This window comes from Oryctolagus cuniculus, chromosome 13, assembly GCF_051225735.1.
Source record: "Oryctolagus cuniculus isolate XC-2025 breed Fujian yellow rabbit chromosome 13, ASM5122573v1, whole genome shotgun sequence".
Classification (NCBI taxonomy): domain Eukaryota; kingdom Metazoa; phylum Chordata; class Mammalia; order Lagomorpha; family Leporidae; genus Oryctolagus; species Oryctolagus cuniculus.
The window spans coordinates 106,885,970-106,901,491 of record NC_142879.1 but is presented as its reverse complement, the minus strand read 5'-3'; positions in this window follow the sequence as shown (position 1 = coordinate 106,901,491).

Genomic DNA, 15,522 nt, shown 5'->3' with positions numbered 1-15,522 from the left:
GATCAGGAGATTGGAGGCACCAGGACAAAACCAAGACCTTCTGTGGGCCCGGCAGTCTGTGCCTCCCCCGAGCCATGCTCACCCAGCTTCTGCCTGCACCACACCCGAGGCGGTGCACGCTGTGTCCCCAGCGTCTCCATATTGCCACACCCCGGGCATGGGCTTCCTTTAAAGCGTTCGCTTAGAATGACTCCCTGCTAAACACGGGGCATGGGCAAAAGGCAACCTTTCCTATCAACACAGCTCTGCAGGGCGCAGGGGCACACGGAGCCATGGCAAGCAGCGGTGGCACTGGGCACTTATCTGGAGCACGCAGTCCGAGCGGTGTTCTGTCTGTGCCAGCATGAAGAGGGGTCCCCAACACTGCCCCGCTGAAGTCAGAGCTCAGAGTGTGGGTTAGCTGGGCGTCTGCAGGTGGGTTAGGGGCCTCGGAGTTCTCGGGTCTCTGTGTGCAGCCTTGGACATCTGACCACCCACGTGACTGCCAGCCCGGGGCCTCGGCCACCTCCTGCCTCCGTGTCCCTGGTCTCCTCTCCCCCAGGCAAGCTCCCTGCTCCAGCTGAGAGGCGCTCGGTGTAGCCGGGAGATTCGGCTTTACTTCCAAGGCACAGTGTGCTGGCCAGAAAGAGCTGGGGAAAGACCACACCTGGGAACAGGCCCTTGCATGGGGGATCGTGATCCTGAACCAGGGGAGGGGCTTCGCACTCAGAAACCCTGGGGAAGAGGCTGCCACCATCCTGTCCCAGGTGGCTCACGGGGGACACTCCCCGTGCGGTGAGAAGCTGTGTCCTCCTGCCCATTAGCCACAGCTCAGACCACCTGCCGAGGGGCTCCCTTCGCCGTAGCCCGCTCCTGAGACAAGCCCAAGGCTAGGGTTGCCTCCTCAGCAGGGGATGCCCTCCCCACCTACACCCTCGGGGAACCTCCTGTTCCTTTGCTTGGTGCCGGCTCCTGTGACGTCCCCTCCAGGAAGCCTGGGTCAGGGTTCCCAATGGGAGTGTCCTCTGCTTTGTGGCACTTGGTGGTGGGGGATAAGAAATCCAGGCTTGGGGCAGGTGTTTGGTGCATTGCTTAGGTCACCCCTCAGGGTGCCTACATCCTGCACCAGAGTGCCTGGTTGGAGTCCCAGCCCCTCCTCTTCGGATCCAACTTCCTGCTCATCCACCCTGGGAGGCAGCAGGGGGTGGCTCAAATGCTTGGACCCCTGGCACTCACGTGGGAGACCTGGGTGGAGTTCTGAGTGCCTGGCTTCAGCCTGGCCCAGCCCCAGCTGTTGCAGGCACTTAATGAACCAGAATTTAGAAGATCTGTTTCTCTGCTTTCCACATAAAATGAAAATAAACACTTGGTCTGCACACACACACACACAGGCAGAAGCCCAGGATCTAAGGCTCTCGAAGCACCATGCTCCTCTGTGGAGGCACAGGCTGGTGGAGGGAGTGGGGGGCTCACACCGCCTCTGCCCGGACATCATCCACCTGTAAGACCCCTTCATCCCTGCCCGGACATCATCCACCTGTAAGACCTCTTGTGAGACTGTAGGCTGCTTTCAGATTCTACAGCGTTTTAGGGAAAGAGTGTGCCGCTGCTGCCACCTGCTGGTCGTGTCTGTAACTTCCTCCAAGAACAAAACCCAATCCTAAAACAAAACCTGAACTCGGACATCCACAGCCCCAGAGGAGAGCATGAGGCCGGGGGCGTATTCCCTGCAGCCCAGGGCCTCTTCTTCACGTATTCTCACCATCCCCCTTCGCCCCTCTCCAGGGGGAGGTGAAACGGTGAATGAAGACACCCGCAAACGAGGGCCCCCCTTCCATGCACTGTGGAGAGGGGGCAGCACCTAACTAAGGGGTCGAGTGTCTGCTGGTGGAAGCCCAGGTGTCAGGGTGGCTCCGAGGTGGGGGGCGCAGGGAGGCAGCCCCCTCCCGCCGGCTGTAGGTTTTGCTTCACTCCCTGGGAATGCATTCGTCTTCGGTGTGTCGTTGGGGAGTTTGGCCATGCTGTGCGGGGATGAGGGAGCTGGTAGCTGAAATTCACGGGCAATGATATTGATGAAAGCTGAGGGAGCTGCCTGGGGCAGTGGCTTGGTGGTGTCCGTGTCACCAGAGCAGTGGCCCATCTCCGAAGAGGCAGCAGGTGGTGATGGATTTTGCCAGGATCGGCACCAGCCTCAAGGGAGTGCCCCCTCTCTGAGCGTCTGTGTCTGTCCAAGCACCCCCAAGAGGGCCTTACATTCTGAGCGGTGACATCCCACAGCCCCGTCCATGGCGGCTGTCTCCCCGAGTCCCTGTTCCACACTCGTGCAGTCATTAAGCTGGGCCAAGGACAAACTGACATGCACCCCTGCTAAGTTTCCACCTGTCTGACCCGAGATCCCTCCAGGCGTGTTGCCAGGCACCTGCAGGCTCGGCCGACGTCTCCTGCCCACCTCTGCAGCTCACGGGTGCGTGTAGAGATGTTCCCTTCTGCCTAGTGGTACCTCCCGGCAGGTGGGGAGCCCCAGCTCGCCCCGAAGCCACGTTGGAAGGTGAGGGGGGCTGTGGGGGAGTCCCTGTCAGTAGTGTCAATGCTGCTGCAGCAGGTGCCAGCGGCTCTGCCATCCACACTTCCTTGCACCTAGGTTTGCAGAAAAGCAGGGACTAAGTGAAGCCTGAGACGGTGTCATTTCAGGCGCACTCCTGTCCCCTGCTACTCCCCAGGGACCAATAAGATCTCTACCTGACTCCTCCCCCGTGGGTGACGGTGCCCACGGGACACTTGGTGCAGTCCAGGGTCGCTTTGGCTTCTCCCAATGGGAGTGTTCAGCAGAGGCCCAGGGAGCTGCCAGGGACCCCAGGGGTGCCAGGAGCTTGGCTCCCCTTCCGTACAGTGGGTGCCCAGCCCACCCCGAGAGCCCTGTGAGGGTGGAGACAGGGTCATGTCGCCGGCCCAGGGAGGATGCTGGTCAAGCTCCCCCACTCCCACCCCCCGGGAGGGAAACCCTGCACTGGTGGTGGACGGTGACACAGGCGGCCTCAGTCCGGGCCGGGGTTTATTGCTACACAAGCTGCCTGGCTACAGACAGGGCTTGGATGGGAAGGGAAGGTTGTTCGAGGATGTCCCTGGCGTGCGTATGCTACAGGGTGCGACTGCCCACAGCCAACCAAGCATGGGAACAGCTGCCGCTCACCTGCTGGGCGCACAAACCTTGCAGCTTTAACAGGCCACCTGGAAGAAGCTGCTGAACCCCCAGGGGGCTCCACCCGGCAGGGTCGAGGCTCCAAACAGGCCAGGGTCCTGGGAGAGCTGTTGAGAGCCACAGAGCCCCTCTGGTTTTTGTCCGTTCAACCCATGTTCGTAACTCGGAGTGGGGATTGGCGCTGCCTGGGACCCCACAGTCCACATCGGAGTGCCTGAATTTCTCTAGCTCTGCTCCTAGCTCCAGCTTCCTGCCACTGTGCACCCTGTGGGGGCCGCAGGGGTGGCTCAAGGACTTGGGGCCCTGCCTCCCACGTGGGAGACCCGGATGGAGCTCCAGGCTCCTAGCTTTGTCACTCTGTCTCTCTTGAGTGTGCCTATTAAAAAATACTGCTTTTTAAAACAAACACGTTCTTAGCAATAACTATATTTATGTGACATTTCAATGCGTGTGTACAGTGTGAAGAGCCCAGAGCAGGGTAGTGGCCCCCTCTTTGTCATTATTTTAAAGACGGGAGCCTTGGAGCTCCTCTCCTCCATTTGCTCAGAAAACATAGAACAGGTGGTGGTGAGCTCAGCTCCCCGCCATGCCGGGCGACATGAGGAGCCTGTTCTTTGGCCCCAGCTCTGCGCTGGGACCCGTTGCTCACGCCCTCTCTGTTCCCTCTTGAGTTCCCAGAGCACTAGGCTGTGTTACGGTTGAGCTCTGTTTTCTTGGCTTCCACACGTGAGGGAGAACGTGTGCCATTCGTCTCCCTGCACCTGGCTGATTTCACCCCACACGATGCGCTCCAGCCCCAACCACCCTGCTGCAGGCGGCATTCTGTGGAAGTGTGTGCGCCACATTTGGCTTAGCCATTCAGCTTCGGGCTCCTTGGTCGATTCCATATGCTGGCGCTGGTGGCCAGCGCTGCTATGGACACGGTGGGGCAGGTGGCTAAGTTTCTAGCTTTGTGAGGAATCCCCATCCCACTTCCCAACGCAGCCGTACCAGTGTGCATCCTTCCAACAGGACATAAGGGCCTCCCCAAAGCAACCATACCAGTGTGCATCCTTCCAACAGGACATAAGGGTCTCCCCAAAGCAACCATACCAGTGTGCATCCTTCCAACAGGACATAAGGGTCTCCCCAAAGCAACCATACCAGTGTGCATCCTTCCAACAGGACACAAGGGTCTCCCCAAAGCAACCATACCAGTGTGCATCCTTCCAACAGGGCACGAGGGTCTCCCCAAAGCAGCCGTACCAGTGTGCATCCTTCCAACAGGACATAAGAGCCTCCCCAACTGCTGGGGTGAGTTCTCTGTTTTTGCTTCCCTGAATGACAGCTAGATGCATTATTATTTTTTTTTTTTTGACAGGCAGAGTGGATAGAGAGACAGAGAGAAAGGTCTTCCTTTTCTGTTGGTTCACCCTCCAATGGCCGCTGTGGCCGGCGCACCACGCTGATCCAAAGGCAGGAGCCAGGTGCTTCTCCTGGTCTCCCATGGGGTGCAGGGCCCAAGCACTTGGGCCATCCTCCACTGCACTCCCTAGCCACAGCAGAGAGCTGGCCTGGAAGAGGGGCAACCGGGACAGAATCTGGTGCCCCGACCGGGACTAGAACCCGGTGTGCCGGCGCTGCAAGGCGGAGGATTAGCCTAGTGAGCCATGGCGCCAGCCATAGATGCATTATTCTTCATTGACAGCTTTTTTTCTTCCCAGACCTTGGGGAAATATATAAATATATTAAATGTATTTATATATTCTATAAGCATATATAATATATATAAAAATAAATACCATTATCTTCTAACCGATAAGGTTTTTGCTGAGAAGTCGTCTGTTACTCTACTGTGTTTTCCTTTATGTATAACTCGTCATTTTTCTCTCGTTGCCTTTAGGATTCTCTTCTTGTCCTTGACCTTTGATAGCTGAATTATAATACGCCTTGGAGAAGGTATTTTTCTGGTTGAGCCTGGCTGGGGTCTTTTGAGCTTCCTGGATCTGGAAGTCTGTATCTCTTGGAGACTTGGAAGTTGTCAGCTATTATTAATAGGCACCCAGTGTCTTTTTCTGTCTCTTCTTCTTGGGGTATCTCCATAATACAAATATTTGTTGGCTTCTGGTATCCCGTATGTCTCACAGACTTTTTAAAAATTATCTTTTATTTCTGATTATTTTAAAACAGTTGTTCTCAAGATCAGAAGTTTTCTCCTTGATCTAATCACCTCACCCCAGTTAGAATGGCTTTCATACAGAAATCAACAAACAATAAACACTGGTGAGGATGAGAGCAAAAAGGTTCCCTAACCCACTGTTGTTGGGAATGTAAACTGGTACAGCCACTGTGGAAGACAGTTTGGAGATACCTCAGAAATCTGAATATAGACCTAATATACGACCCAGCCACCCCACTCCTGGGAATGTACCCAAGGGAAATGAAATCAGCATTGGAGAGTGACCTGCTGTTTATTGCAGCTCAATTCACAATAGCTAAGACATGGAATCAACCCATATGTCATTAACAGACAACTAGATAAAGAAATTATGGTATATGTACACCATGGAATACTACAGTGGTAAAACAGTGGTAAAAAAAAAAAAAAAAAACCATGAAATCCTGTCTTTTGCAACAAAATGGATGCAACTGGAAACCATTATACTTAGTGAAATAAGCCAGTCCCAAAAAGAGAAATACCATATGTTCTTTGATCTGCGGCAACTAACAGTATTGTAAAAACACAGGGAATATGAGAGGAAGGGGGAGGCAGATGCTGACCATGGTTTGTCATAAATTGCCTTGATTGTGTTGAGGAATGTTCCTTCTATACCCAGTTTGCTTAAGGTTTTCATCATGGAAGGGTGTTGTGTTTTATCAACTGCTTTCTCTGCATCTATTGAGATAATCATATGGTATTTGTTCTTCAGTTTGTTGATGTGATGAATCACGTTGATTGATTTCTGAATGTGAACTGTCTCTGCATACATGGGATAAATCTCACTTGGTCTAGGTGAATGATCTCTCTGATGTGTTGTTGGATTTGATTGGCTAATATTTTGTTGAGGATTTTTGCATCTCTGTTCACTAGGGATATTGTCCTATAGTTCTCTTTCTGTGTTGTATCTCTTTCTGGTTTTGGAATTAAGGTGATGGTGCCTCGTTGAAGGAGTATGGGAGGATTCCTTTCTTTTCAATTGTTAATTGCCTGAAAAGAACTGGAATTACTTCTTTAAATGTCTGGTAGACATTGTTACTTTCTACTGTGTATATCCTTTTTGATTGGTTTGTGGTTTTTTCTCTTTTCTTTCTCTCTCATTTCTCTTCTTCACACTATATACTAAACTCTCTATGTAATGTAGAGTTAATCATATTTATTTTAAGTCAATTGGAAAAAGATCCCAGTTAAAAATAAGGGGGGGGTGGATAAGAGATGGAGGAGGTGGTCTATAACTGTAAAACAGTCTAGTTCTGCATACAGTCATACAGACTTACCTCTAAGGGTGCAGCCTAAGAACTAGTCATGGGGCTCCAAACCCATAAGAATTGGTGGTATATACACCATCTTCACTGTTAAAATGATCATATTAAATGTTAAAGGTAACATATAGATTGGTCTAAGTTTAAAAAGGATGATATAAATAACATCAAGTACCTGGTAAAAATAATATAATTAAAAAGGAAGGAAGGACCAAGATGGGAAGCAGTCCACACAGCAGACTCCTAGAATGACATTCACTGTAAGTAACACTCTGACCTCAGAATCAGCCTTTGAGGCTTCCTGGTCTGGCTGAAAGGCCTATGAGAGCATCTCAGGCATGGAAAGCCAAGACTCTGTGGCAAATAAATAAATACTACACAGAGGATCCCTGTGAGATCTCAGAGGAAAGAAAGGGTCATCAAAGAAGGATACTCTCTTCTCTGAAGGGAGAAGAGAACATCCACTGTGCTTATGGCCATGTCCAAATAGCAATGGAGTCTATGGTCACAAAAGGCTTCCATAGCCTTGGAAGCCCAAGGCAAGAGCTTCAAGTATCAATGATATCTTAATTGTTAAAGGAACAACAGAAGTCACTGTGCACTTGCTCCCCATATAGGACCTCTGTCCCTAATGAATTGTGACATGAGAATCGACTGCAAATTTTCTCCCCAAACTGTACTCTGTATGTTGTGTGTGTGTGTGTGTGTGTGTGTGTCTGGGTGCAAATTGTTGAAGTCTATGCTTAGCACGGAGTTGGTCCTCTGTAAATAAAGTCAAACTAAAAATGAACCATAATGAAGAAGATGGGAGAGGGAGAGGGAGGTGGGATGGGAGCTGGTGGGGGGTGGCATGGGGGAAAGAACCACTACAGTCCTAAAGTTGTATCTATGAAAAAATCATTCATTAAATAAAAACTAAAAAAATTACACATTTTTAGAATCTTTAACATATTTACCCTTTAGTGTCAATTGTGTAATATTTTAATACATGTATTTATTCCAAGAAGTATAGATATTTCCTAGCATGGATATGTTATAAAAAAGTACAGATGTTCCATTAATTGAATGGAGTTCTTCCGAATTAATAAACAATGATTCTTCAAAAAAAAATAAATGGTAGAATTCAGCAGTGAAGCCATCTGGTCCTGGGCTTTTCTTTCTTGGGAGAGTCTTTATTACTTACTCAGTCTCTGTCTTGGTTATTGGTCAGTTTAGGTTTTCTATGTCTTCATGACTCAATTTTGGTAGCTTGTATGTGTCCAGGAATCTATTCATTTCTTCTGGATTTTCCATTTGTTGACATAGCTGTTTGTAGTAATTCCTGACAATTCTTTTTATTTCTGTGGTACCTGTTGTTACATCTCATTTCCCCTCTGTATTTACTAATTTGTTCATCCCCCCCCTTTTTAATTTTTATTTAAAGATTTTATTTATTTATTTGAGAGGTAGAGTTACAGACAGTGAGAGGAAGAGACACAGAGAAAGGTCCTCCTTCCGTTGGTTCACTCCCCAGATGGCTGCAATGGCTAGATCTGTGCCAACCCGAAGCCAGGAACCAGGAGCTTCTTCTGGGTCTCCCACGTGGGTGCAGGTGCCCAAGGACTTGGACCATCTTCTACTGCTTTCCGAGGCCACAGCAGAGAGCTGGATCGGAAGTGGAGCAGCCGGGACTCAAACCGGCAATCCATATGGGATGCCAGCACTGCAGGTGGAGGATTAACCTGTGCCACGGCACCAGCCCCCTTCCCCCGCTCTTTTAAGTTGGGCCAATGGTGTATCCATTTTATTTTATTTAAAAAAAAAAAAACAGCTCTTCATTTCACTGATCTTTCGTGGGTTTTTTTTTTGGGAGGGGGGTCAATTTTGTTCATTTAATTATTTGTTTCCACCACCTAATTTTAGGCTTGGTTTGTAGTTTTTCTAGGTCCTTGACATGCATTGAAAGCTCATTTATTTGACTTTAATTTCTTCATGTAGGAACCACCTGCTATAAACTTCCTTCTTCACACTGCTTTTGCTGTATCCCATAAGTTTTGATGTATTGTTTTGTCATCATTTGTGTCCTGGGACTTTTTTGATTTCCCTTTGATTTCTTCTGTGACGCATTGTTCATTCAGGAGCATGTTGTTCAGTCTTCGAGTGTTTCCATATGCTCTAGAGATTCTTAAGTTGCTGATTTCCAGCTTTGTTCCATTATAGTCGGAACATACGCATGGTGTGATTTCAGTTTTTTTGAATTTGCTGAGTCTTACTTTATGGTCTAGCATATGGTCTATCCTAGAGAAAGTTCAATGTCCTGGTGAGAAGAATGTGTTTCTGCCACTGTGGGATGGAAGGTTCTGTAGACAGCAGTTAGGTCCACTGGGTCCATAGTGGCGATTAGCTCTGTTGCTTCTTTATTTTTCTGTCTAGTTGATTTGTACGATGAAAGTTGGTGTTGAAGTCCCCCATTACCATTGTATTGGAGTCTCTGTCTCCCTTTGGATCTGTTAACATTTGTTTTAAACAGCTGGAAGCCCTGGCATTGGGTGCATATACATTTATTATAGTCACATCTTCCTATCAAATCGATTCCTTAATCATCACATAGCGCCCTTCCTTTTCTCTTTTAATAGTTTTTGTGTGAAAGTCTATTTAGTCTCATATTAAGGTGGCTATTCTTACTCTTTTTTGCTTTCCATTAGCATGGACTATCTTTCTCCATCCTTTCACTTTCAGTCTGTGTGTATCTTTGTTAGTGAGGTATGTTTCTTGTAGCCAGCAAATACACGGGTCTTTGTTTTTTAATCCATTCAGCCAGTCCATATCCTTTAATTGGAGAATCTAGGCCATTTACATTCAAGGTTACTATTGATAAGTAATGACTGGGTCCTCTCCTTTTCCCATAAATATTCCTATTGATGGTTTTGGACATCCTTTGTACTTTTACTGGGACATTTTATGCCTTCACATTCTTTCATAATGTTGACTGTCTTTCTGTGTTTCTGTGTGTAGCATCATTTGTAAGTCTGGACGAGTGGTGAGAAATTCAATTTCTGTTTGCTATGGAAAATCTTTATTTCACCTTCATTCATAAATGAGTTGGCAGGGTACAGTATTCTGCATTGACAGGTTTTTTTTTTTCTTTAAAGCCCTAGATTAGGTCTCTCCATTCTCTCCTAGCCTGTAGGGTTTCTGATAAGAAGTCAGCTAAGAGTCTAATTGGAGATCCTCTGAAAGGAACCTGGCGTTTCTCTCATGCACATTTTAGACTCTTAGGTTTTACTGTGGGGGAGTCTGAGTACAATGTCTCGTGGTGAGGATCTTTTCTGGTCAGGTCTAGTAGGAGTTCCGTGTGCTTCCTGTACTTGGACATCCCTTTCTTTTTCCCCATTAGGGAAGGTTTCTATAATTATTTCACAGAATAGGATTTCTAATCCATGCTGTCTTTCCACACTTTCAGGAACTCCTAAGCACCATATGTTGAGTCATTTGATAGTATCCCATAAATCTCAAACATTATTTTTAATTTTTCTAATTTCTTCTTCTTTTAGGTCTATTTCCAAAGATTTGTCTTCTAACTCAGATATTCTTTCTTCTGCCTCAACAAGCCTGTTTTTAAGCCTTTCCACCTCACTTATATTTGACATACTGTTACTGAGAGACAGAAGCAGAGAGAGATGTCTTCTATCCACTGGTTCACGCCCTAAATGGCTGCAATGGCTGGAGCTGGGGTGATCTGAAGCCAGGAGCTTCCTTCCAGTCTCCCACGTGAGTGCAGGGGCCCTGGCACTTGGGCCATCCTGTATCTCCTTCCCAGGGCATAGCAGAGAGCTGAATTGGAAGTGGAGCAGCTGGAATTCAAACCGGCACCCATATGGGATGCCAGCACTACAGGTGGCGGCTTTACCAGCTACACCACAGTGCTGGGGAGAGATCCTCCATCCAGTGGTCTAAAATGAGACATAGTAATTTTATCTCCCAGGGAAATGCTTACCCGTTCCTCCAAATCCCATGATGTCTAACCTATGTGGAAATCACACGAGACATGAGCGCGCTGGCTTTTTGTTTCTCTCTGTCGGGAGATTTGCACATCCGCCGTCTGTGCTCTCAGACAGTGGAGGATTCCGGTATAGGAGGACACCTGCAGATTGCCGCTGACATGCCGGCCGCCAAGTCTGCGTCTCCAAGTGCCACCATCTCTCCTTTTCTAGCTGCGTCGTGACTGGAGGTTCTGAGCACAGTCCGCTCGGCTGGGTCGCACCACGCTGTCTTCCTCCTCCGGGTCCTTCTTCACTCTCCTACCATGCTGTCCTGGCTGTTACAGTTCCCACAGCAGGGTGCTGGGAAGTTCTCTTCCTGGGGCATTTTTTTTTTAATTTATTTTATCTAGTTGAAAGAGTTGCAGAGAGAGGTAGAGATGGAGAGAGGTGTAGAGATCTTCCACCTGCTGGTTCACTCTCCAAATGGCCACCAATAGCTGGAGCTGAGCTCATCCAAAGCCAGGAGCCAGGAGCTTCTTCAGGGTCTCCCACATGGGTGCAGGAGCCCACGGAGCTGGGCCATCCTCCGCTGCCCTCCCAGGGGCATATGGATCCTAAGTGGAGCAGCCAGGACGTGACCCGATGCCCATATGGGATGGCGGTGCTGCAGACCAGGGCTTTAACCCACTGCGCCACAGCACCGGCCCCTTCCTGGGACAATTAATTCCCCTCTTGACTTCCTGCCTGGGCAGCCAGCGGGGGTGCCTGTGTCAGCAGGTCCCCTCCTGGCTCTCCTCCACCTGCCCTGTAACCTCCTAACCTAGCTTCAGCCAAGAGGCAAGAGAGAACATTTGTTCATCTTGTTGAAGAAGCCACGGCCCTGACATTTTTGAAACGAAAGAGGCTCACCCTACCCTAGCAGCTCCCCGGGCGGGGAACTGCGGCTGTCCCTGTGCCATCACTCACAGAATGAATCCAAGCCCGTGGACGCCACCCTGGAGAACAACTGTCCTTCACGCCTGTGAGTAGGGAAGCATGTTGATGCGGATCTCAGATAACCAGCTGGTTATGACTCGGACAGTGCAAAGAAAGGCTTCTAAACTTGGCTAAACCCAAGTACAGACTGCCACAAGGTACTCGCAGTCGGGATTAGTAATAACCAGATCAAGCTAAAGAACCGGAGTGAAAGCAGAAGAAAAAAAAAAAAAGACAAAGGTGAAGACGAGGGACCCGGGAAACCCCCCCGCCTGGGATGCCGTGGTGTCTCACACCTGTGAATGTTGCCTGACAATCAGGGCGGAGTTTTGAAACACTGACATGACCTCGTGCCCCAGAGGTTGTGAGAGGTGAGACTGCTCAGAGACGCCTGGTGGAGCCCCCACTGTACAGTCCTGGAGCCTCGTTTGGCACAATCTGTTGAAGTTGGAAAGTGCATGTACCTTAGACCCCGCGACTGGGAGGCGCCATTGTGTGCACACAGACATCTGAGTGCAGGGACCTCTTCGCCATCCACGGGCATCCCCAGGAAATGGGAACTAGCTCTGTCTGTATTGATTGCGACAGATGTCAGAAACCTTCTTGGTTAAGGGGCCAGTGCTGTGTGCAGTGGTTAAGCTGCTACCTGCAGCGCCAGCACCCCATACCAGCAATGGTTCGAGTCCCAGCTGCTCCACTTCCAATCCAGCTCCCTGCTAATGATAATGAGTCTGGAAGGCAGTGGAAGATGACCCGAGTGCTTGGGCCCCAGCACCCACGAGGGAGACCTGGAAGATGCTCCCGGCTCCTGGCTTTGGCCTGGCCCAGCCCTGGCTGTTGCTACGATGTGTGGGAGTGAACCAGCGGATGGAAGAACTAACTCTCTCTGTAACTCTGACTTCCAAATAAATAAATAAATCTAGATTTTAAGAAAGCAATAGCTTTATCATAAGACACAAATTAAAAATAAGAATAAAAAAAGAAAAAAGAAAAAAAAAGAAAAGAAAATCCTATCATAACTATGGCTATGTGTATAATAAAGATAAGACATGGATTTGAAAGGTACATTCATAGCAGGCACTATTTGTTGAGGGAGAGAAAGCAATGTGGCATAAAAATATAATTGTTGAAAATTGATGCAAATGTTACAAAGCATTAATGTTGATTAATACCAGGTGATGTCACCATTGTATTCTGTAGTTTTTGGTATTTTTTTATACATTTATTTAACAAAGATTGACGGATCTGGAGGGTCCCCTTGGGGCGTTCTGTGGGGGCTCGGGGATCCTCTGCGCGGGCCGGGGCTGGGGGCGGCCAGGGCGTGGTGCCACAGCTCTGCCTGCAGCCTCCACGTGGAGAGCGCAGAACCCGCACCCCGTGAGCGCCTCCCACATTTTCCAGTGCAGGGACCCTACACAAATGCTGGTGCGCTCAGCACGGCACCGGGACAGGGCACCTCTGAAATAAGATGGAAAACCTTCAAACAGAACCCCCGTGTGCCCTATGGGGCTCCGCTCCCGAGTCCCGCTTCCTGCTAACGTGTGTCCTGGGAGGCAGCAGGGGACGACCCAGACACTGGGGGGGCGGGGGGAGGCACCTGGACTGAGCTCCCCACTCCTGGCTCTGGCCTGGCCCAGCCTCAGGCTGCTGCAGGCGTTTGGGGCGTGAACTGATGGATGGGAGAGATTTCTCTCTGCCTTGCAAATAAAATACGTGAATAAAAACCCCAAACCTCTACATCCTCAGACCAATGCTGAGGAAGTAGTACAGTGGCCTCAAGCTATCCGTGGTCAAATGCAGTCTTCAGCCTGGAAAATTCTAGAAATCAGCAATTGCTAAGTTCTCGGTTGCAGGAATGGCGCCCCTGCTGGGCATACCGTGGGCATACAGGACTTGCCCCGGGCAGGCGGGTGGGAGGGACCCTACGCTCATGAATTTCCGTACAGTGTTTTGTCATCCTTGTTCTGTGCTATCCTTGGTCTCTTCCTGGGCCTCCTGATAACTCCAGCCAGGTGGTGGGTATGGAAATACAGAAGTACTGTGTCCAGAGGGCTTGGTGGTATGGACACAAAACGAGACCTTGAGCCCCGGGTGAGGATGCCGTCTTCACCTGACAGTTGTACTTAAGTGAGGCCACGGTCATTGCCACGGGCTGAATACGGAGAAACCCCAGGGTTAGGCACGGGCAGTGAGATGACTCCAGAAAGAGAGGCACCAACCATCTTCTGGCTCCAGGGCACTGCTAGAGAACCTGGTGTTGTTTAAAGAGCAAGGTCCCATCCGCTGGTTTGCACTACAACAGCTGGGTGGGGCTGGGCCAGACTGAAGCCAGCAGCTTAAGCTCCATTGAGATCTCCCACGGGGGTGACAGGGACCTAATTAGCCTTGACCTGGCTGCCTTCTGGGGTCTGCTTTAGACTCGGAAGATTGGTATTTATATAAATATTTGCACACACACATGCACACACGAGGTAGGAGTTCGCCAGCAGTTACCATCTCCGTGGTCCTTGGTCCATGCCACCGTTCTGCCTGGGGCCTCCTGCCGCGTGCCACGTGGCTCCACTGGCTCTCCCTGCACCTCTCCTCTCTGGGGTGGGGGTGACACATCCAGCGTCCTCCCCAGGGCTGCGTCCTCCGCCTGCCCCCTCCATGCCAAAGTCCCCCTTCCTTCTAGGAGGCGGCCATCATCGCCGTGCAGAAGTCCGCCGTGGGTCTGGCCGCTGCTGCTCCTCAGCTGTAACCCAGGTCCCACGGCTTTCCTTTCCCTCTGCTTTGAGAGTTTTCGTTTTCTGTGCTTATCAAAGCGAGCAGGTTGCACGGAGACGCGCCGTGGGGGAGTTCCTGAGCACGTGTTTCATGCCTGGGGTTTGCAGCGCTTCGTGGCTCCTGTAGATGGTCAGGGAATGTTCTAGACCACGGCCTGCATTGCTTCTGCGCCACCACCCTCTCAGCCTTTTCCGGGGCTCACTTCGTCCTGCTCACCAATGTGGCGTATTCCATGTTCCCTTCTGCTTTTACCATCCTGGCTTCAAATTCATTATCTTTTAGGCGTGTCCAATCTTAACTATAACCCTTAATTTTGGTTATGCTATTTTGTATTTATTAAATGTTACAATGTTGAACTTATTACTTTGATACAAGTTTTCTTTGTATGCATCCTATCCAATTTTCCTGTGAAATTCTCTCCTCACCCAATTCTTGCACATCCAATTATAGGTATTTAAAAACCTATTTCCAGGGCCAGCATTGTAGCATAGTAGGTTAAGCCACCGTTCCGAGTCCCAGCTGCTCCACTTCTGATCCAGCTCCTTGCTAATGTGCCTGGGAAAGCACCAGAGGTTGGCCCCAGTGCTTGGGCCCCTGCACCCAGTGGGAGACCTGGAGGAAGCTCTTGGCTCCTGGCTTTAGCCTGGCCCAGCCCTGGCCATTGTGGCAATCTGGGAAGTGAACAAGAGGACGGAAGATCTGTCTATCCCTCTAAATCTGCCTTTCAAATAAATTCTTTATTTACAACAAATTGTTTTAACAACATTATCGCCTGTGTCACTGGTGGGGGTCTGTTTCTGTTTTTTAAATGGAACTCCTGGTGTGTATCTCTACAAGGAGAGGAGCCAATCGCTGGGGTGTTTCCTCTGAAGAGACTGGGGACGCAGGCAGGACGGCACGGAGACCTGGCCAGTGGCCTGGAGGACGCCCTCCCCCACAGACTGCCGGGCTGGTTTTATTTAGTCACTTATTTACCTGCTTTTAGCCTCTTTGCCTTCTGCCCTGAACAAGTCCCTCATGCAGAGTCCCTCGAGGGAAGCCCAGAGGGTACGGGGTTCTCTGCTCCGCACCTGCCTTTCCTCGGGGCTCTTGCTTGTTCACGCTTTCGCCCACCTCGGGGCTCCCGTCCCTGTGCTGGGATCGACTCACTCTGTCTCTCCTGCCCCACACTCAACCTCCCAG